The sequence below is a fragment of the Anguilla rostrata genome, chromosome 9, assembly GCF_018555375.3.
Source record: "Anguilla rostrata isolate EN2019 chromosome 9, ASM1855537v3, whole genome shotgun sequence".
NCBI classification, from domain to species: Eukaryota; Metazoa; Chordata; class Actinopteri; order Anguilliformes; family Anguillidae; genus Anguilla; species Anguilla rostrata.
In genome coordinates, this window is record NC_057941.1 from 11,763,918 (window position 1) to 11,787,649 (window position 23,732).

At 38.0% G+C, this 23,732-nt stretch overlaps 1 protein-coding gene across 2 annotated transcripts in view; it reads left to right on the forward strand.

Annotated features, from left to right (window-relative positions):
• Window positions 1–2,026: 2,026 nt before the first annotated feature.
• LOC135262952 (X-linked interleukin-1 receptor accessory protein-like 2) overlaps window positions 2,027–23,732 on the forward strand; it is a 151,653-nt gene continuing 129,947 nt past the window's right edge. Inside the window, exon 1 of one of the 2 annotated variants that reach the window (XM_064350418.1) lies at window positions 2,027–2,965. The gene's annotated coding sequence lies outside the window, so the exon portion shown is untranslated. Of the gene's footprint in view, window positions 2,966–12,829; window positions 12,925–23,732 lie in introns of those variants that run through there. The other variant, XM_064350419.1, reaches the window with a different exon arrangement.

Consider the following 23,732-nt stretch of genomic DNA (forward strand, 5'->3'; position numbering starts at 1 on the left):
ATGCGTGCATGTGTGCATGTAAATATACAAAATAATACAAAATTAAACTATTATAAACTAAATTATAAATGTATTTTTCCCCTATCAGTTTTTCCCAGGCATAGTTTATTAATAACTGCAGAATTGTACCTTTTACAAATGGAATTGTATTTCAATCAACAATCTCATAACAAACATCTTTTCAGTAAACCTCTCCCAAATAAATTACCTCTCATGGTTTATGACACAAAGGGAAAACATTACCAAGCAAGAAAACATTGTTTTTTCAAGTACTGTTGCCTGAGGGCGGGTGTACATTATACGAGTTGAGGGCTCCCAATTGTTTTTTTCTAATCAGGACCACATCATAAGAAAAACTTTAGGGCGTAACGTCGCAACTCGCAAGGCCTATGCACTACTGTTCCGAACCTATCCGACTGGCTTATGCAGTCAGGATTGTCCCGATAGGTGGTTATTAAGTGCGTGCAACATCCAACAATTTTTTTTTTTTTTTTAGTAAATCCAACTATTTATTTTTCAAGTCTACTTAATAATAGCCTACTGCGTTCAACCACTAGCCAACATTTTTGTGTGTGTGAGTGTGTGTGTGTGTGTGTGTGTGTAGTAGAGTTCTATATCTAGTGTTTGGCAGAGCTACTAGCTTAACTAGCCTACATTTTCCAGTACCATGTGAGTAGTTTCTATTTCTAAAATCAAGTAGCTACAATTGTAGGGTAGCTGTATTGGCACAAAAATAAAATCGTTGGAAGAGCATCATTAGTGAACAAAGAATAGCCCAGTTTAGATTTAAAACACCGTTGTCCATTGGATATTGAAAGCAAAACCTAAAATTGACCAGATCATGTCACCACCATGATTGTCCTGTGCCAATTGCATTGGAAAGGTTTGTGACTATTACGTAAAAATATAAGCCAAATTGAATAGAAACCTGTACTGGCAAAAAAATGTAATCATGACACCAATATCATAAATCCCAGATTTTAGATTAACACCATTGTCCGTTGTATATTCAAAGTGAAATTTTCTGCCTAAAATGGACCTGATTTATTGTGTCACAACTGCTCTACCCCACATAAAATGCAAGTTATCGTGTTGCTATTTCGTAATATTGGACATTTACGTAACCATATCACAAATGAATGGACACGTTTAACGCTTAACAGCAGCAGATTGTCCACATTTCACGTCAATCAAGCGTAGGCTACCTGTCTGTCAGGCAGAAACTGTAGGGAAATGAGATGAAAATGGGACCCGTTTTTTTAAAATGACGGAGCGACATAGCTCGGGAGGTAAGACCGATTGTCTGGCCGTCGGAGGGTTGCCGGTTCATACCCCGCCCTGGGCGTGCCGAAGTGTCCTTGAGCAAGTCCCCTAACCCCTAACCACCTAACCCCCAACTGCTCTGGCGAATGAGAGGCATCAATTGTAAAGCGCTTTGGATAAAAGCGCTATATAAATGCAGTCTATTTACCATTTACGAGGCAATCTACCAGCATGACCTCTACGATCGACTGGTTGATCGCAATCGATCGCAATCGTATCGGGCACCCCTGGTCTACGCTATCATTCGACCAGTTGTCTTGTCACAATCTGAACCTTGTTAAGTGTGACATCCGTTATCCCAACGTCATAACTAGCTTATTTCCAAAGAAACTACAGTTATTCCAGGTTTCAGAGCTTCTGTTCTTCCACTTATTTCAAGACTTAACTTCTTTGGGCTTCTTATGGATACAATCTGTATGTATTTAGAATGTATTTTGGTTAGCATAGTGAACTTGAATGACTGCTTTAATGCAGTTTTTTTTCCCATTCCAAAGTAAAATGCTGTTTGGGTAGCTCTCAGAAACATTTGTAACACTGTATACTCCTTGCACTGCACATTATTGAAAGTTGGGAGAGAAAAGTATAATGTAAACGCCACAATTTTTTTGTATTTATTTGTAGACCTATTTTATATGATACATTTTTTCCATCTCAGAATCCTGTTGAACAAAACATATTCAATGTTACATTAAAATCAAATGCTTTACATCTACACTAATCAAGCAAAATTATGGCATGCCATCCATAATCAGATCTACAAATATGAATATTCTCATTCAATTAAACTAGGAAGTGATGGTATCTTTTTGAATCAAAGTGACTTTGTCTTTGCCCTATCATCGAGTTTAATTTTGTACTAACTGCATGAGGAAATTTGTAAGCTGTCAGCTGTTGTCAGCATATCAAATTGCTTTACTCAGTTCTTTCCATGTGCACATCTTTATCAAGCTTTTCAAAATGCAAGAATAATCAAAATGATTTCTGGAGAAAACAAAGAACATTCCTTGCCTGGAGCGCTCTTGAGGCTTTGTACTGGTGTCTCCTTGAGACTTTAGTTATTTAAAGATAAAGAGCACTTCTGGAAAAGTCCTGTTATTCTGTCACCACCACACCTCTTATTGTAATTTTTTTCTATTTATTTATTTTTTGAGTGGAGCCACCATTGTAAAACTTCTACTCACTAATTCAGCAGAACTGCTCAACCCTTTCTCTTTTGTATCTTTGAAAGTGAACTCACGTGGTACCGGGTGATCATAAAGAACAGCCAACAGGACAGCCCCGTCCTATCTGCAGGAGATAATTCAACCCTACACGCCAGCTTGACCGCGTTGCTCTGTTGCAGCAGGGTGACTTTCACTTCCTGCCATCCGTGCTAAATGGGATATGTAGTCAACAAATAGAGGTGATTGCTCAAGCCGATCAAACCAAGAACTTCACTTCCCATAACCCTTATAGAACTAAAAATGGTAAGAAGAAATTTTAGGATAGCGCTTCCGATTTTGCTTGTGTCGAAAGTTCTGCGACGGAAACAGCGATAGATTTTCCCATTTTGCATCTGTCCAAAATGTAAACAAGCCAGGCAGTTTTCACGGTCGGAAAAACTTCAGCTAAAGTCAGTGACTCACAGCGGTTGGAAAGAACGGTAACGGTAATCTTATATTTGTAACATTACCTATCAATATGCCAGCTAACGTCAATGTTAGCTAGCTAGTTGTCAATGTATTAACTATGATATCTGATAGTATGATAAGTAGCTAGCTAGTTAATAGCTGTCGGTACACTGTCTGAATGTGATGTTCACTTAACTAAAACTAAAAGAAAACTACCTGGCGATAGCTACACTCGGTTGCTAAGCAGGGAATTAACGTGACTCCCCATGTTTTTAGCCAATGTTTTATGTAACGTTATGGACACGTCTTGTAAAATGTTTGTTTTAGCTATCGATATCTCTTTTGAACCTTAGCTCCCCCACAATATGTAGAATATGTGCATTTTTGTGTTTTCCTTTACATTTCAACCATAAATTGATGCAGAAAAGGCACAAATTGGTACATACAAATTCACCAGAATGCAGGAAATGAAGTGTTTGATGCTCAAAATTTCCTGGGGGAGGACCAACAGACCACCGCTTGATGTGTCCCACCCAATGTTCAAACGAAACCTGCGCCACTGGTCACAGCTCATTTTCTGCTGTGGTCTGAAGACACTTCTCTTCAGACTACAACTTGACTAACTCTAAGACTACACTTCTGCAGGGTTATCCTCAATCTAGTATCACTGATGTATCACTTGTATCTTGATCTAATAACACTTTTATGTTGCACTTGTATCTTCATCATGATGTTGTAGCTCTTCTGTATCATTTGCTTGTATCATTCCTCACTAGTAGTTTATGACTTGCCAGAACTTTACTAACTTAGCCTATGATTATCATGTGAACTAAATTTAATGTTCATGGCTATGGATAACTGGTACTTTATGAGAATTGTATCTTATCTAACCTGTGTTCTGTAGTTTCTCCAACAACCTTCTGGTATGAAATTATCATATGTTGCTTTGTATAGAATCGTCTACCAAATAATAGTAATGTAATCATAGAAATGTGTACATGCGCGGGATATTTTATTATTATTGAACCTTTATTTAACCAGAAATACCTCATTAAAGCCGCGTTTCCACCAAAATTACCCGGAACTTTCAGTCCCAGGAACTACTTTACCAGGAACTAAAAGGTTCCTTCAGCCAATGGTTGTCTGCGTTTCCACCGGGGTCTAAAGTACCGCGAAGATTAGGCAAATTAGCCCACTGACGTTGTCGTCGGTCCATCTGTCATATAATTTCTTCTGGAACCCCATACTACCACCGAAGTAGCCTACATTATTTTCTAATAACCGGGACAGCCCGGAGGGGTTTATTCCACTTATATACAACGGGTTACCAACAATGACTATATATGGTTACTTTTGTATTTATTGATTTTCATATATCCTCTCAAACACATTCATTAACAGCAGAAAACATGCACACGTTGTAAACAATTTGCTGTTTTATTACTTTCTCGTCGTCAATTCCATATAGGCTAATCGCAAAATGACAAGAATAGAACGAAAACTCGGACTTGCGTGAAAATGTAAATTAGTAGTGGTACAGCCACCGTTTGCTTTCCTTCGAAGTTACTGCTAGCCGAGCAGCGAAGTATGCCCTCCAGATGCGAACCATGCACCATAAATGAGTCCATAGTCTTCCTGGTCTTTTTGTGGAATTGAAAAATGGCAGTAAAATTGGGTAAAATTACGGCAGTCTGAAAAAGCTAAAGGGAAGATTACTAGAATTAACCTGTTATTTTACCCGGATAAAAAGTGCGGAAGGTGATTTCCAGTTTGCTTGTACTGTATCACCAATGTTAATTATGCAGAACTACCGCATACCTCACATAACTGTATCAAACGTTTTGAGTCAATTACAACGGACTAACAAAGAAAATCCGGAAGAAAATATTCAGCAACCGAATTAATCCGTTTGAATGTTTTGGTATGCTGTCCCAGCACGAATGCTTAGCATTTTATAAAACGAATACTAAAGCAAGAAAAGAACAGAAGAGCACACGTTATAATTCCAAGACGTTGACAGGCTATAATCAAAAGTAGGCTACTGCGCCGCATAACATACAAGTTTGATTTGAAGTTATTATGAAAATAAATTGGTTTGCCGCTGCATATTTTCAAACATGGCGGGTAATGGCGGAAAATAAATACAACACAAATGCTACGAGTACTCGACCAATCAGAAATGTTCAGCGCTGCAAGCTCCACCCAAAAGGTTCCTGTACTTTCGGAAAGTACTACCCCCCGAGCAGGAACGTTTTGGGGGGTAAAACAAAGCCCCCAGAACTAAATTTAGACCCTAGTTCCTGCGGTGGAAACGCACTACGTTCCTCAAAAGGTTCCTAGTTCCGGGGTATAGTTCCTGCGGTGGAAACGCGGCTTAAGATTAAAAATGGCTTTTTCAAGAGTGTCCTGGAGAACACAGGCAACGGAACGTAAAGCAAGAGGAGTTGCTGGGAACGTAAACAGTAATGTCCTACAGTTTTGTATATGAATACATAAATAAGGTAGAAGTAGACCAAGAATTGTCTACATTCAAAACAAGTTTCAGATCATGAATGGTACTTTGTACAGTATTAAAAGGAAGTGGTAGTGGGCAAAGAGCCTGATTCTCTGTAGGAGCAGAGCAATATATAACAGTATCGTCAGCATAAAAATGATGGCTTGCATTGGATACATTATGACCAACACTGTTAATATTAATAGTGAAAAGGAGTGGCCCCAGGACTGTTCCCTGTGGCACACCCTTAAATATGCTTAGGGAGCTAGAGGTTATATCTTCAGCCTGCACACACTGTGATCTGCCTGATAAATAATTTTTAAACCAACAGACAGTTTGTTCTGATGGTCCTATACTGAGAGGTCTATGCTTCATTATTGCACAATTCAGTGTCAAAAGCTTTGGATAAATCTTCCCTCAAGTGAGCTACTGTATCTTCTGATTAAATTTTTCACATGCAACAAGTAAACTTAACAGGTGTTCTGTAAGGGAGGATAAACGAGAAACAAACCAAAATAGAACTGAATGGCCCTTATATACTATATAGGAAATGTTACCCCATAGCAACCTCTGCTCCATGCCCATAGGGTGATTTTGGAAGGTTCATAAATAATTCATAGCAACCTAGTTTATCTTGAGTGATAATAAAAACACATAAAACAGTCTTATAAAACCCAAAAAACGTTTAATGCTTATTAATAAATAAATATGTTCCACTAAAAAAATAGAATTAAGGATAGATGCAGCCCTTTAGAGCTATCAAATTAATTTCACTGTAGAAATAAAGCATGGGCCCCACTAGACACTCAGGAGACAATTGGCTTACTTTTAGACAATTAACCTCTTTGTGCAAACCCCCTAAGAGTCGGCACCCTGGCATGCCTAGATTGCTCAACTTTCATTCATTGCTCTTGCAACTAAACTATGAGTGTAAACAACAAACTCTGTGCTCTAGCTTTATTATACGCTACAACGATTCTAAATACAGTGCCACTATTTTCATTCTGGTCCACCATTTAACAAGCACCCCCTCTCTGTAGTTTCTTCTGCAAATATACCCCTGAAGCATGACATACCTGACAGTAGCCCATCTGGGTGTTGATAAAATATCTTATTTCACCACCAGAAATTTGTGTTCCATCAGAGCAACAAGATAAAGCCAGCAATAGCCCGGAGGTATACCAATACAGTGGTGAAAACACTGCTCACTGAGTAGCAAAAACAATACAAGAGGAATTTTTGAGGAATTATACAATTCCTTAGTATCAAAATTCTATTTAATCTTGGTCAAAATAGTCTCGCAGTTCCATCATGGATAGCTAGCTAGCCACCTACTCCATTTGCTTCAAAACTCCAGCTATATCTATGGTTGTAACAAAATCATAGCAAAGCTGTCTTCTTTCAATTGAGTGCCTATGTATGAAAAGCCATCAATGCCTAAACTTCTTTAAACAGCACAGTTATTTTTGTGTGTGCAATTGATGACTTTCCACTCTTATGTAATGAGATTCTAACATAGTATAACATTACTTAAATATATTGAATAAATGTTGCATATACACCAAACTGCTTAGTTAGCTCAGTGTTGATGTTACTATGATATTCAATGTAAAACAAGTGTCCTTATCCATTTTAGCTTTTGAAATCACCAATTTGGGATTGTTTTATCAATACTGAATACGCTGCCCCAGGTTTCCGTGCACAGCTGAGCTGTAAAGCTGCCCGTCCCAGAAACCCATCTTCACCCAGCATTCTATATTGCTTTAGCAACATGTCAGCTTCCGGCTGTGTAGAATGCAAAAGTGTCAATGGTTTAGAATGCTGATCAGCTGTTTATGACATAAGCAGCGAGATAATGGCAAACGGTGCATATATGGCTTGACAGAGCCTTGAGTTTTCTTGCTATTTGTATAAAGTTTCCCTGTTTTTTTCTACTTTCCTTGTTCGTCTTCTGTTGGTGATTTGGTGGATACCTGCAAAAGACTAAAAGAAAAATGGGTTAATTCAAGGCAGGGAGGGATTCGTCCCTGACAGTACATTACTGCCATGTCAGCAGCTGGGGTGAGGAAGCTGGAAGGTAGCGCAGCTTGTCAGGAATAGCAATGCCGAGAGCAGTGTGGGTGAACACAAGCTCTAATTTCATTACTGCTCATCATCTGTAGGACTGAAGTGGAGGAATAATAAAGATCCAAAGGCCTCATGCTCAATTGGTCAATTACATGCTAATGACATGAAGTAAAGTGTACACTCATTATGCCAATTAATCTTTTTTTTCTTTAAACTTGCTTGACAAAAAATTGCATGTCAAATGTGCACACATAGTGTTTTAAACAGAACTTCATTTAATTCTGAGAAATACGATTAGGTCATCAGAAATAGAAATTCTGGTGCAAAATCTGCTATTGCTGCAATCAGTGCTTCCATCACACTAGACATGTACAAAAGGTATCATTTGATGGTTTCTGTATTTCAACATAGATCTGTAAGCTGCTGATTTTGCATCAGTTTATTCACTTCATATTTTGTCAGAGGTTCCCCATTACCTATATTCCCCTCCACTGGTATCCACCCAGTCACCTGACAGCACCGCGAGAGTATTAAGTATAACCACCCATGTTTGTTTATTTAACTGTTCATAGTAGCAGTGAATGATTGAGTGCATTCAGATGAGTTTTCGTCACACAGAACATGAGCACGACAGACAAAACACAACTCAAAAGGACACAACAGTACACTAACACAGCCCAAAACAACACAACACTACAAATGCACAACACCACCTAAAAATACACAGCACTACACTGTACAACACAATGCAAAACTACGCAATACTACACTGCACAACGCCGTACTACACAACACAGGACAACGATAATAAACAAACACACTTTACAACCTTGCATTTCACTACACAGCACAGAACTAAAATTGGTCACATTTTTGGCCCCATTTATTCCTCCCCACAAGTCTTATTGTCAGTTGCCCCCAGCTGCACCCCATTAGCCTGTTGCATCATTTCCAAACGCAGATAGTGGAAAGGTCAAATAAAAATGAATAAAATAAACAAGTTTTTTGCTGTTTTTCATTGACATCTGTAAGTGTTCTTTCAGTGGTTCTGTAAGTGGTCAATTAATGCAAAATGTGAAAGGATCTATTTGCATAATTGCCTCAAGTTCAAAGCAATCAGGTTTCTAGCTCATACTCCAATCAATTGGCCATATGTGGTACATTGCAGCCTACAGCTGCTCAAAAATAAAGTACAATTCAATTGAACTATCAGGCAACCTCCGTATTTCCAATTCAAGATTGAGCCAAAAGTAACAGTGAACTCAAAGAAATACAGACGAGTGACAAACTAAAGGAAAAACCAACATAAAGTGTCTTAGTAAAGTGTTGGCCCAACACGAGCCACCAGAACAGCTTCAATGCACCTTGGCATAGATTCTACAAGACTCTGGAACTCTACTGGAGAGGGATGGAACACCATTCTTCCAAAAGATATTCTCTCATATGGTGTTTAGATGATGGTGGTGAGTGCTGTCTTAACATGCCAGTCCAAAATCTCCAATAGATTAAATTGGGTTGAGATCTGGTGACTGCGAAGGCCATAGCATATGATTCACATCACTTTCATACTCATCAAACCATTCAGTGACCCCTCATGCTCTGAGGATGGGGGCATTGTCATCCTAATAGAGACCAGTCCCATCAGGATAGAAATGTTTTCATATCATAGGATAAAGGTGATCACTAAAAATAACTTTTAATCGATTTTCAGTGACTCTTCCCACTACAGGGACAAGTGGACCCAATCCAGGCCAGGAAAATGCCCCCCACAGCATAACAGAGCCACTGGACCCTCTTACTGTAGGGGCCAAGCATTCAGGCCTGTACCATTCTATTGGTGTATGCCATACATGCACACTTGTTGAGAATATGGTGAAGGATGACTCGTGACTATATCACTTTTTTCCACATCTCTAGACTAGTGTCTATGGTTTTTGCATGACTGAACTCTCAAATGTGCATTTGTCTTTGTAATGAGGGGTTTATGCACTGCAACCCTACTATAATATCCCTTTCTATGTCAATGGACTGTTTTTGCTGACATTCTCAGTCCCCTGAGGAAGCATTTCTCTTCTGTTTTTCCTTGCATATTGCACTATTACACGAGCATCACGGTCATCAAATGTATGCTTTTGACCACAATGTCCAACCGTATTTACTGATATCTTTCCCATAGATCTAAATGCAGATGTCACTTTAGTCACTGTTCCTATTGAAACACTAGCCAGTTGAGCAGTCTTTGTGATTGAAGCTCCTGCCATCCGTGCCTCAATAATGAACCCTCTTTCAAAGTCACTTTGATCTTTTCCTCTTCTCATCTTGATGCAAAATCAAGGTCAAGTGGACCTGCTCAGCATTTTTACACATGCCACAGAGCATGTTAATTACTTAATTGTATCATGCAGTACACCTGTATGGAAGCATCTGCATTCATTATGTTTCTCCACTCATTTATTGAGGTTTTTTCCTTCAGTCACAAAGATTGCTCGGCTGACGTGTTTCAGTAGGGACAGGGACTAATGTGACATCTGCATTTAGATATATGGGAAGCACATGAGTGAATAAGGTCAGAAATTGTGATCGAAAGCGCACATTTGGTGACTGTGATGCTTGTGCATTAGTGTGATATGTAAGGAAAAACAGAAGAGCAACTCTTCTTCAGGTGACTGAAAATGTCAATGCAGGACGTGATCAGACTGTCAGCAAGAACAGTCCGTCGACAACAACAAAGACATCACTTAATAAAAGATTGAATACAGAGCTTCTCTTAAAACCATCAAAACCATGTTAGGATGTTGCGTTTCGCACGACCACCGAACAAAACGCACATATCAAAAACCATATGAGAAAATGGGATGGGGCCTAACACCATGCATCCATATCAGAAGAAAGAGTGTATGTCTGTCATGTGTATGGTATATTTACAGTGTAGAGTATATTTAAAGGTGCACAGGGCACCCCTCTCTCCTGAACCCCATTACCCATGATACCTCTGCTCATTCTTAGGACAGCTGCACCTCGCTTCCTCTCTCTGAAGTGATTTAAGTGGTGGGTATAGAAATTTCTTTCTGACAAAATATCACTCCCGGTGCTGGAAGAACTGACTGAATTCTGCACTCTCTCACAGTATACTGAAAAAATGCATGTTTAAACACTTGACTCAGCCCACTGAGCTATGCGGTATTCTTAGTTATTCATTTATCCTTCAGTGAGACAAGACACAAAATTGAATAGAAACTGCATGACTTTATATGCAGTACGAGAAAGGGAAAAGAATGTCTGAAATACAATTTAATTTGAAATGTCACAGGATTTTAGAAGTGGAAAATGTTTTTAAAATGTCTGTATGGCTGATCATAGTCCATAGTTCATTAACATTAAGTAAGCGTATCTGTCACTGTCAGTAAAGGACCTCAGATGTGATTTGTTTAGATCTGTAATAAATTTTGAAGTAGATTATTCTCGGTTTATATGACCCCAACTGATCAAGTTTTGATGGTCATGCTTAAGTCCTCCTTTGGTTTTTCCTTCACATAAATATGTAATATGTCCAAAGCACATTTTAACATGTTGACTACTTTATTACTTCATATTATGAGTCATCCTTTTCTTTTTTAATTCTAATAATTTTCACCATTGATAAATGAATAATCTGACCCACACAGCTGGAGTCTTGGTGGTACGGTATTAGTTTATGTCCAAGTATTCACAGACCTCAAATAAAGTCCAGATGTAATTAAACAACTAGTCAAATCCTATTGGGATGGACTGTCACTCAAATCAGATTAATGCTTCAATTAATGTGTACTTCATTAAGCCTGGCTCAAAGCTGTGGGCTAATGTGGTTATTTTTGGATCTGGAAACTGCTTCTGTTTAAAATCTACTTTTGAGGTAATCCAACTTCATGTCACTTCATGTCTTGCAATTATGGTGAAATTATGAAGTGCTTTTGTTTTACTATTTCTTACGTACAATGTACAAAGATATCTTTTTTTAATTAAATGAATAATAGTTTCAAAATTGTGTTTTGTGTTTACACAGGTTCCCTTTGTCTGATATTACATTTTGTCTAATGATCTGAAATCATTCAGTATGACAAATATGCAATAATAGAAATAAGGAAGCGGAATGACGAATACGCGAGTTCTTCATAGCACTGTAGCTCAAATTTTTACACCCCTCATTGGATTGATTAAATAGATCACATGTTCGGCTATGATTTATAAGCAATACATAATATACACAATACAACTACTACAATGCTGATACGATGCACAGGGCTACGGTATTCATTTTTTATGATAGATTTGATAGAGTACTATTATTTTCTATTTTAAATAGTATTTTCCAGTCGCCATTTCGCTACGTTAAGTTTTTTCTGACTAAAGGAACTCCCATCAGCACAATGTGTATTTGTTAAATTCCAAGGTTGACAAAAATAATAGTCTCGTATGAAAATATGTGTCCGCACAGATGTCGGTTGCCTGTCTGTAGCCTTAATTCAAGACAAAGTGGTAGTGTTGGATTAATGCTGAATGAGCCCTGTGTTAAACAATTCGAAGTCCAGGATCACAAATTCACCTTCATTGCGTAAAAATGAAAACATTTTTGGACTGACATCCATCCCAACCACAAGGAGGCGATAGGTAGTACATAAAAGATATAAATAATAATAAAAGATATTAAACTGCGAATCCCTACTCGCTTTCTTAAAGCTATTTTTGTTATCATTTGTACAGTACAAGTATGTCAGTGGAGACACGTGGCCTGAAATAAAACCGTAGAACTAATTTCTGCTGGATAATGTTCCCTGTGTAACTGGGTTTAGATGCCAGTTAATGAGCGCGTGAGCTAGAGGTTTCAGGGACTGACAACTCGCGCATCTCTTCGCTTCAGACACTTGAACAGAAACACAGGAATTCCAACGCTGAAAATCAGACGTGGAGCTTTTATGTAGCAAAATGAACGACTCGGCTTATGGGGATGATACAAGAACGGAGAAGGTTTAAATACGGAGGAGAAAGGGAAGGAGAAACTCCCTTGTACCTAAGAGTCCAGGATTTCGGAAAGTGGGAAGTTGCTTTTTTGCCTCCAGAGTAAATAGGCAAGTCTCCGAATGTCTTTTGACCGAAGCGCGCAATCAACTAACGCGGACGTGAATAATCACCTTTGCATGATATATAGATTTGGTATGGAACGTAATCAAACTAGTAATTTATAATTATTTGCCCAACTATATTTATAACTAAATATAGTTCTGCAGTTATAATGTAATATAACACATATTCCCAGAATGCAAATGACATACATGGGAAAGAATATGAGATGAGCCGATGCACTATCAACTAGCACACTTCTGAACTGGAAATACCACAGAGAAAACGAAGCAGTCCATGTTGATTGGCTGATTAAAGGATACACAATTTCAGGTAAGTTGCAAAGTTTTCATGATTTTGGGAGTGTGCTTTGTTTGATTTAAACTAGTGTATATTCTATTCCTACATTTAAAAAAATAATAAAATATCAGACGCACTGGAAAAGAATCAATTTGAGCACTCATTAAGGCCGGCATACAGCAGCAACAGGATAACCGACGTTTTTGTTTAATTTCGAAATAACCTTATGATTTTAATTTACTGATTTGTGTGTTTATGTGTAAGGGCAGATGGATGCATGAGAGTATGCAGGGCGAGTAAAGTGCGGTGTTTTAGAACGACTACCCTGAAAATAGTTAAACATGATATTATTTGTGATTTTATAATAGGCTATACCGTGTGATCAAACACAGAAAGTCACATATTTACTGCACAGTTTTAACTCTCGTGCTCGCGACTTCCCAAAGTAAGGCTGATATAATTCTCGCTGTGGTCGAACGAAAGACCATACTATATCGCGTATGCTTGGATTAGATGTGCGCTCATGGTGAGGGTGCCTGCCAGGGCATATTGATTTAAAGTAACTATATATCAACTCTGTGTTCAGGGTTGCAAGTCGGTCGGATTGTGGCCGTTGCTTTTAGTGTTTCTGCCAATCGTTAAAAGCACTGAAGGGAAGCAGGAACATTGCACATAAATATGGTGCGCCCTCAGTCTCTTCGAGCGCTAATCGACACGTAACCACCCCTAAACGGTCATATTGTTATCGGGGATTTCGCGAACCTACGGCTGGACATGATCAAGAGACGAAAGTCATCCTAGTGTGTTTACTTAAACGTTCTCAGTGCCTTCAATGCTTGACACACAAGATGCAAAGAAAAGACAAAGCCAAGAGGACTGGATATAAAGAGTATTAACATGTAGGCTATATCATATTTATCACTATTATGCATGTTGCCTTTAAACAAAACCATACTAACTTTCTTGGTCGACAGCAATGGCAGGTCTCTGGAGAGGGGGGGAATCCAATGAAATCATGTAGTCGCTCCTGTATTAAATACCATGTCAGATCAGATACATCTTCTCATTAAAGGATTTTTAGCAATGTAAATCATCCTTCTTACAGCAATCAGTGATCATAATAGTAAAACTTCTTGTAAGAATGATCCTTTGAATTACGTATTAGGTTTATTTATTTATTTTTTTAAATGAATGAGCCCATTCTCAGCATATGCTTAAGACTTCTCACAAAAAGCTGTCACTTTGCAGAGGTTATAACCAGTGGTGAATTTATCCATTTTGGGGCCCCCAAGCAAAGCTTAGTTTTGGGGCCCCCAAAGCAGTTTCCTGTAAAAGCTACAATAGGTTACATAAATTCTGCCATATTGGTCAAATTGTTATGCTTTCTAAACAAACCAGCTATCTCCTTCCCCTGCATGTTATAAGAGGCACCCCACACTGCTTGCTAGTGGAAAGGCTGCTTTGCTTGTACAAATCCTACAATCAGATTTTGAAAACAAACAACAAGAACGGAGGAGAAAACTGTGACCTGTCTACCCTGCATGTGTGTATATTTTTGGTAGCTTCATCTTCATAAACATACTACTGTCTTATCACCTATTTTAGCTTGCATGTGAGTGAGTCAAGAACTGTATTGTATGCCTAATGGACCTCTAATGTGTCTTAACAATCATACTTACTCTTGGCTTTTGTAACTACACATTGAGACAGGATGTATTTGGTTTATAAAATCAAATGTTTTCTATGGATGCCACTTTTATTTTTGAACATGGGGGGTGGGGGGATGGGCAGAACACAGCAGCCTGTGATTTGGGGTGGGGGTAGATCGGTTCTGATCGACTGCAGCAATGCGGCCCCTTGGAAACACCATTCCCCTTGAAGACCACTTTGTCTACTTACTTTGAAGGGCATCCTTGCCTTATGCAAAATTTTAAACAATCTTCTTCAAATTCAGCTCCCCGGCTCTGACACTCTCGATAGAAAATGTAGTCCATTCAGTCTCTCCTGCCCTATACTACCCCTCACATATAGTTCTTGATTAATTCTAATTTAGGAAATGAGTGCTCCGCTATTGCTACTGTGACAGCCAATGTCATAAATAATAACAGTGCAGTAACTTTAGCTACACACCACACCGAACGTAGACTTCACACCAATGGCGTTCCACTATAAGCATGTTTGCAAGTTGACTGACCTGTGCTGAGGAATCTCAGCTCTAAAACAGGTCCGGAATGACCACAGTTGAGCTGGGAAGGTTGCTGATATGTCCCTTCTGAGTGGCCTAACTGTAGGTAGTGGTCACACAGATGTTTTGCCACGGTTGAGTTGCGGTTTTGTGACTGCTTTTTAAAAAAGCCATCCAACTTTGGCAACCTTTCGGCTACCTTTTCTGCTGTTCTATTTTCTCCATTGAGACCTACTTTTCTAAATAAGGCATTTTGATAGGCTTTATTGTAATTAGACTTCTATTTACTATCTCCCTCACTAGCTAACTAGCTGCTATTCAATTTTCCCCACCAAACTAGTCTACTTGTTGCATCATTCTGCATCATCATATTATAAAAAACAGACACTTGACATTACACAACAGCATACACAGGCATATTTCCCAGCATATCAAAAAAGAAGACACATGCTGCCTAAGAAAGCATCACAGATTATTTAATTAATAGTGTTTGTAATATGTTTTCTGCAAATGTTTGACATGTTCAGAGACTATTGTAAATTTTAAAAAAGTGAATGACCCTGAAGCTGATATGGTTGTTGATTCGAGGGCATGTAATACACACGCTAGTATTTGTTTTGATTGAATTCTCAAGTTTCTTGTGCCGTGTTCACATTGGATTGTGAAAGTTGCGTCCCCTGTGGAAATGACGGCTATGTATTTACCAGTATTCAAGGTTAATACACGGGCTTCTGCTTGTGGTCCCAGCAGGGGACCTCCCAAGTGTCCGTGGCCCCACACAATTGCATGGTTTGGGTGGTGGCAAAGTCCAACTCTGGTTATAACATGGAAATTATTGCATTGGTTTTGCATAGGTTGAAAATTTCCTGAAAGGAACATGCAAAGCAACAGGAAAACTTCTGACCTCTTTTTAATTAATACAACTTGATCAAGCTTATCAATTTTATTGTTAAAAAGGAAAATGTCAACAATTACATTGTGGGGAATAAAGTTCTTTAAAAAAGATCTACAGGCCTTGAAAGAGGAACAATGTATATGTTCTGTACGAACATATACATTTTAAGGCAACTTTTAAAAAGGGTGGCAATGGGGGGGGGGGGGGACATCACCTGTCCTACTTTGAATAGTAGGACAGGTGATGGCCATACCTTTAGACAGGCTCAAACAGTGGAAAAAAACAAGAAAAAAAAAGTCATTTCAAAGGCTAACCAAATGCTGAAAGACTGGTGAATTTTATTAGAAAATAATATAATTGTTGTTCATACAATGGTAATGGTTGTATAAATAAAATTACTTCCAAAATTACTTAAAGCAAGGAAATTAAATATGCACTAGCACAATACAATTTTTGTTCTTGATTATCTCAATGTGGAAGCAGGAAGCTTAATTTCCAGAAATATACCACTGTCTACAGGCACTGACTACCAAGTGGAAAAAATCTAATTTAATAACCACATATGGAAGGCTAAATATCCACTTGACAGTATGTAATTAGGACCTCTCCTGTGGCTATCACTATTAAAAATCTGGCAAGCAAGCTACTGAACCTAACCTGCTTTGGGAAGTGTTACAAAAAGAGCAATTTCCATCAAACACTGGATTCCTTTCATGTGCTTAAACTCTCTGGACAATAAAGCAAGCTGCAAAACATGCAACTTCTCCTGCAGTCAGCTGCGTTGAATCGCAAGATATAGGGTGATATAAGGTTATCTCATGTCAAAATATTCTTAAAACCAATTTAACTTTAACAGGTATTTATTTGTAAATTAGCCATGCACCATCAGCCTGTACCATTTCCAGAAGTTTGCTACTTATCAGCTAGATCCAGTATGACAGTGTAGTCAGGCATCACTAAGTTTTGTCTACATATACATATATTTTAAAAATAATTTGGCTCCCAACATCGATCTGAGCATCTCCAATTCCGTCCCCAATTTGGAATGGCCAATCGTCACTGCAATCCCACTGCGACATCCATAGTTCTCCGATGAAACGTGATGTTTCTTCTTATTCACACTGCAGACTACAGATAAGCTTGCAGAGTGGAATCAGAGGAAGACCTTTCATATGACCCTTTCACATGCAAGTCCATGGATGCCTGATCGATCAGTTGGAGTCATTAGATAGCGATGAATCATTTCCCCATGGAGATATCACTCTTTTTCTGTTTTGACAGTATTTTCATATCAAGATAGTACAGCTGACATTTTATCTTTTTTGTCATTTATTGTGTATTTTTTTAGTACTAGTACAGCCATAATAAGGATGGCCTTTCAAAAGCTATGATGGTCATTTGATAAATGCATCAGTGCCGGCAATATCAAAAGAGACTCACAAAAGCCAGTAGGCCACCCATTTGAGGGGTTGGGATTGGCAGTGTTTTTTTTATTTATTTATTTATTTATTTATTTATTTATTTATTTGCAAGGGTACATTCCAAATATTTGTTGCTTATTGGTGAGGCCAATTGGCCATATCCAGTTAATCTCTGCATATTGAAAAACTATCCCATTGTACAAAATGAAAATATTTGTCATCTATACATTTTACATATGTTGATAGAAAGCAGTCACCATACTATGCATGAATATTGGTATTCCATTACACTGGAACACTTTCAGGGTTTTTTTTCCCAACTTCTCCTTTATTAATTTTTTGTTTTTTTGGCTGTACTCAGTTAACATAAAATGATATAACCATTTGGAAACATACCAGTTCGATTGTCATTTGGTTTGGAAATAGTGATGAAAACATTCCTCAAATAGGCAGAATGGATTTCTCCTAAGTCACAGAAAAATGTTTCAGGTAAGTTACATAAAATGTAATGGCAGCATCCCCTGATGGTTAGCATTTAATCAGAAAAAACATCATGAAAGGCACATTACATTCAAATACATTTTCTGAGCTACTAGATTTTAGACATTTGAAGATGCAGGCCATGAAAATGTCCATTTTATGCCTGAGTGTTATTGATATTATTTTTTATTTGTTTGTGAATACATCTGACACATGGTGCACCTGAACGAAATGGATGTCCATTTTCCTCGTCTGATTTGCAACAATATTTTGGCATTTTAGTGTCATTTGATTCTGAGTGGATGTACATGACAACGTGGATTAATCTGAGTAAAAGCAGTTGAATGCTGTTTAAATATTCCTAAATTGTTTTGGTTGCTGGTAATTCACTATATACTAACTATATTGCCTCATATATTTTGATGGCCTCACCTGACACTGGCCAATTTGTGACGAGATTCCCAGTGCACACATTGCTAAATCATTCTGAAATTGATAGCTGGTGGAGGATTTTCTCTGCTTCCTGTGTGTCAGCATTGCAAATATGGAAGTTGTTGTACAGTCTTCCTATATGGTACATAATCAGTTAATTTCTTAATTGTAAAATGCTACTTGAGGGGCTATATTTCACTCAGTAAAATAAAAATATTTATTTATACATATAAAAAAATACATTTGAGGAGCTATATTTGACTTGGAAATATGGAACCACAATGTAACTGTTCATTGTTATTGTAAATAAGAAATATGAAGTGAATCGATATCAGTAATATCACTGGATTAATAATACTGACCAACATTAGACCAGAGCATTGAATGCATTCCTGGCAAGAGATATGGCACACTGACTTTTTACGCAAGTCGTCGGCCATGGTGTTAATAGCTTTAGCATTGACGCAGTGACTCTGGGTCAATGAGAATCAGTTACAAAGGCCTCAGGCTAATTTCCACAGAAGTACAGTGAAAAAATAAAATACTTGTCCACTTTGATCATTTTGCATACCTTTTGTCTCAGAAGGAGTTAAAGATATACACATTTACCGTTGCCGTTTTGAAAGCCAATGGCCTCCACTTGACCCATGTTGGACCATAGAACGCTTCATCCAAAGTCTTACTTCCTTCTGGATGATTGCATTCTGATTATAAACTGTAAAAAGTCATGCCCATTCATGAAGATAATGTCTGGTGATGTACATTATTTTAATTGGGATGATCAGTAATAAAATATATTTCTTCAGTTTTGAGCTTTTGCCTCCTATGCAATCACATGTTGAGCAAGTTTTTCATTGGTGAGGTGCACTGGGTCATTGTCTATGAGGGTATAACATGAACGGCATTTGGCTCTTCATTTATTTGCTCTGAAAAGAATCAGAAGGGAGCAAGAGAAGCACAAAAAATCAATTGAACAATGGAGTGCTACTTCAGAGGACAAAGGATGCTAATTTACCAAGTGAATATGTCAGTTGTAGACCATGCCAATGAGTCATAACAAGAGCAACTGTACACAGCATAGAGACCGTGTGCATAAATTCCATTCTGCCTGCTGCATGCAGACATTAATTATTGTTGTTAAGCTTGCAGGTTCATGTGACAACCTGCATTGTCATCCAGACATCTCTGTACGCTCTTTCTCCGGAGCTGGTGTTATTGCTAAGCTGTAATTTTATTTGAACTGCCATGCTGTAATTTACTGTACCCTGGGCTTTAAGCAGAGGCTGATTTGTGGGTATTAGTGTAGTGTAGGACTCTGGTCCTTGAATATTGGGTTTGCATTCTGTTCACTGCTATAGCTGTGAGCTATGTGTTTTATCACAGTAACTATAATATTTTAATGTTTCCCTCAGAGTACAAAACTGATAAGCACTATAAGTAACCCTGGGTGTCATTAAATAACCTCAGAAACAAACAAACTTGCTTAGGTGAATCTGATCATATGATCAGTTCGTTAAGTTTCTTGCATAACAATTTCACTGAATTCACTGGATTTTCATAAACATGTAATTTTAGCATCTTAATGCTGATAAAATATGGCTCAATAAACTATCATAAAAGCATCTAAATAGGTAGCTCTAAGAATAAAGCAGTTTTGATGAATACACATTTGAATTCAGCCTTACTTAAATTCACGACTTACTGCAAATGGTTGCTCATCTCTGAAGAACATGAAGCTGGCAGCCCCTTCTTATCACACCAGAGTTTGCAAGTTCGGCTCGCACAGACATGAATTGGAGGAAGATATTATATGTGCAGCTCAACAGGCAGACTTGCACGCACCACGTCGACCAGTAGGAGTCCCGGGTGCATGATGCAACACTATAAAGGAGGGTTTCAGGCAACCTGTCATCTAGAGCCAACTGCTTCACTGTGTGGGCCTGGCGGCCACAGCGCTTGCACGGTCTGGATTTGTGTCCAGACCGTGTGGCCAATCCATGCACTAGAACAGTGCCTTAATAGGATGAGAAATCTAGATGCTCCTGAATGTTACTATTATAAATGCATTTGTGTCTTCATCCAACTCTGTGCTGGCTTTCACAGGTTCAAGGAAGTTAAGCGTGACTTCTCCAGATTTGCCCTCCTGGCCTGGGAGCACACTTTTCTCTCTTGTGAAGCTATAATAAGGGGTGGTTATTTGAGGTGGTCAGTATACTGGTGTGCTTACATTGTATGTGCAACCTGACTACTATTGAACTTCTATGTTTATTTGGGTCTCCATTAGCTGTTGCACATGCAGGAGCTACTTTTCCTGGGGTACACACAAAACGCAAATACATGTCAATACAAAGCAGTAACAGACAAAAACAAAGTCTAAATTAAAATATTAAAGGTCAGATACTGACAAGACACGGTTGTGGTTCAATTACCAGTTGGGACTCTTGGCAGGCTTGGACTAGGAATTGCTTCAGTCAATATCCAGCTGTTTAAATGGGTTGTGTATGTGTGTGTGTGTAAGTTGCTCTGTACAAGAACGGCCACTGAATATCTAAATAATAAATTAAACAGGTGCTAACTGCAAAAAATTTTTGTACAATTTACAGCAATTTCTCACATCATGGGCAAAAAAATATGTGTTCTCACTGACAAGATAAGAAAGGAGGTTGGTAAGAAAACAGCTGCATGCCTGTATAATCATTGTTGGCTGGTGATCAAGAGATTGATGTACAGCGCAATGTTTAATAGCAGTCTTTGATCCTCTCCAGTGTGTGTGTGTATGCGTGCGTGTGTCTGTATGTGTGTGTGCTATTTTAATCCTTATTCCTCTTTGTTTCTCTCACACTAGTAGTTGTGGTTTCCTGTTTTTTCCCTGTTTTCCTGGTGCAGTTATGATCTTTGTTGTAGTAATATGTGAGATGATCTATTTGTGGATGCATTGAATACTTTTTATTGTTGGTATTTTTTGGCCATCAGTGAGTTTTTATTTTATTTGTATGCTACTCTCAAATTAAAGGGGATATGATTCTGAAATCAGTTCTATATGAAGATCCATTTTGCAGGTTTTTGAAAGCTGTGTGTGATTTCGTTTTTGGCAGATAGTGCACCAGAATTTGGAAAATGTTGTTTCTTCTCTCAGAGGTTTCTGGCATGAAACCGCCGACAGATCTTTCTCAAAGTTTTATCGTTTGTGGACTTGAAATGTGTAAAAACCTTTTTGTATTCATGTTCCCAAAATGGAAAACACAGTTCCCACACATCTCACTCGCTCTTCACGATTTTAAAAACAATGCACACAAATATGATCACCAGTTTCAATTTTAAAATGCTAGTAACCTCTCAGGACACCTTTCATGAATCTCATATTTGGCACATTCATGAGGGTAAATGAGCAGGTAGACTGACACACTCATTTTGGGTGTTTGTGTGTTTGTGTGTGTGTGTGTCAGTGGATATCTGTGGATACTGTATTCAGAAAGAGAGTGATTCTGTGTTTCTGAAAGGCTATTTTGATCCGTCTTCCTCTTCGTTTCTTTCACACTAGTGTGTGCCTGTTCTTACTGCCAGTGAGCAATGTTCTAGAGCTGCAGTGCACAAACTGCACAAGGTGCACAAGTTTGGGCCATGAAATCATTCTGAGTTACCCCGGATTTGCACCACATATGACACTCCCACAGCACTCCCGCCAGAAGTCATTTATTTTCAATGGAGAGAGAGAGGCGACTTACATAATTTCTACTACAGTCTGCCAAACTGCTTTCCTTGATGCTCTTATTTGGCTAGCAAGTTCTTGTTTAGGGCAGCAGTGCACAAAGATTGGGTCGGCCAGCCAAAATTGGGTCATGGGGGATCTATTTGGTTTTGGAATCGTGTAGCTTAAACCAACACTGCAATGCAATTAGGCCTGTATGGAAAAAGGTGTTAGTATTCATTAAGGTTATTCCGTGTTTGTACAAATAAATGCTAAATAGAAAAAAAAAAGTTAAAATGCATTTTTATAATTTTCATTTGTACGTCATATGACTTATGCAAAAGCTTACTAGTGCATCATTTTTACTGCACTCACGAGTGCCGATTCTGCCTAATTAACTTGTTCATATAACATAGGATAGTTGACGGCTTTAGCTTCTATTAGCATTAGAAATTTCCCACTGGGAAATGAGTAAGTGGCTGGTACGTAGCATTAAAAACAAACTCACTGACGATCACTGTAACATTAATGAGAATAAATGTTTTATCATATGGTTTTTTGTCTGGCAGCTTTGAGCACTTTATCCATGTTATGGTTCATCGATAAATCCTGAAATTCTGTTGATTTGACTATGCTTTCTGTGAATAATTGCCTGCTAATTTCAGTAACTCCGTCCTTTCATTTAGCTTGTAGATATTAAAAACATGGCTATTGTGAGCGGTTTAACAATTAATTATCAATTAATTGTCAGTGATAAGAATTACATCAGTTTGGGTTGTGAAAAGCATTGATTGATATATTTGGGTATTCACTGAAAAAGTTTGTGCACCCATGTTCTAGAGTGGATTGCATGGCCCTATCCCAGCAGTACAGAGAGCATGGCACAAGGGAATAGGTCGGTGACACAATGACTGCAGGCAGCCAAGCTGCTGTGTATTAGCTCTTTGCGTAAATGCAAGTTCAGTATGTATGAAAAAAAGGATGATATGTTCTGATAAGCTGGTGTTTGTGTTAGTGCATAGTACTCAACTTTTGAAACTAACTTAAGAGACATCATATGCTGTACGTTTAACTTAACAGTTTTGCTTTAAAACAAATCCCAGCAATAGAATAGAAAAATGCCTGTCTTGTTTCTCATGCTCTCTCTGTAATACACCTCTCTGCTTGCTGTGTGTAAAAGTAGTGAAATTAAAGCTGCAGTTTTATATCACTTTTATATTTTATACGACACAAATTTAACTTGAATTAATTTCTTAACATAAAACATATTTTGTGACTGAATGATTAGACAAATTATTTGTCATTTAGTAAATAAGGAATGTGTTTCCTTTATAATGGTACTTGATTCCAACAATTAAGGGTTCTGGACTGACTATGTGTTATTTTAATATTGATTCAAGAGTACTTAAAACATATACAGTATATTTTCGGTACAAATCAATAACCACATAGAGCATATATTTTCCATACAAATCGATGATTGTATAAAACCACTTTTGTGGTTATGTCACATCCTTAAGCTTATTTTTTATGTTTCATAGATGTATTATGCACTTGGATAAAGCATCTTGATGTTGTAGCTCATTGTCATGTGTTGTCATGCATCCTAGTTTGACTTAACATTACTTTCTGACCTAGCCTATACTTACTGTGTGAACTGGACTTACTGTGTTTATGGCTATGAATAACTGTTACATAATGAGTATTGTAATCGGACCTGTGTTTTGTAGTTGTTCCAGT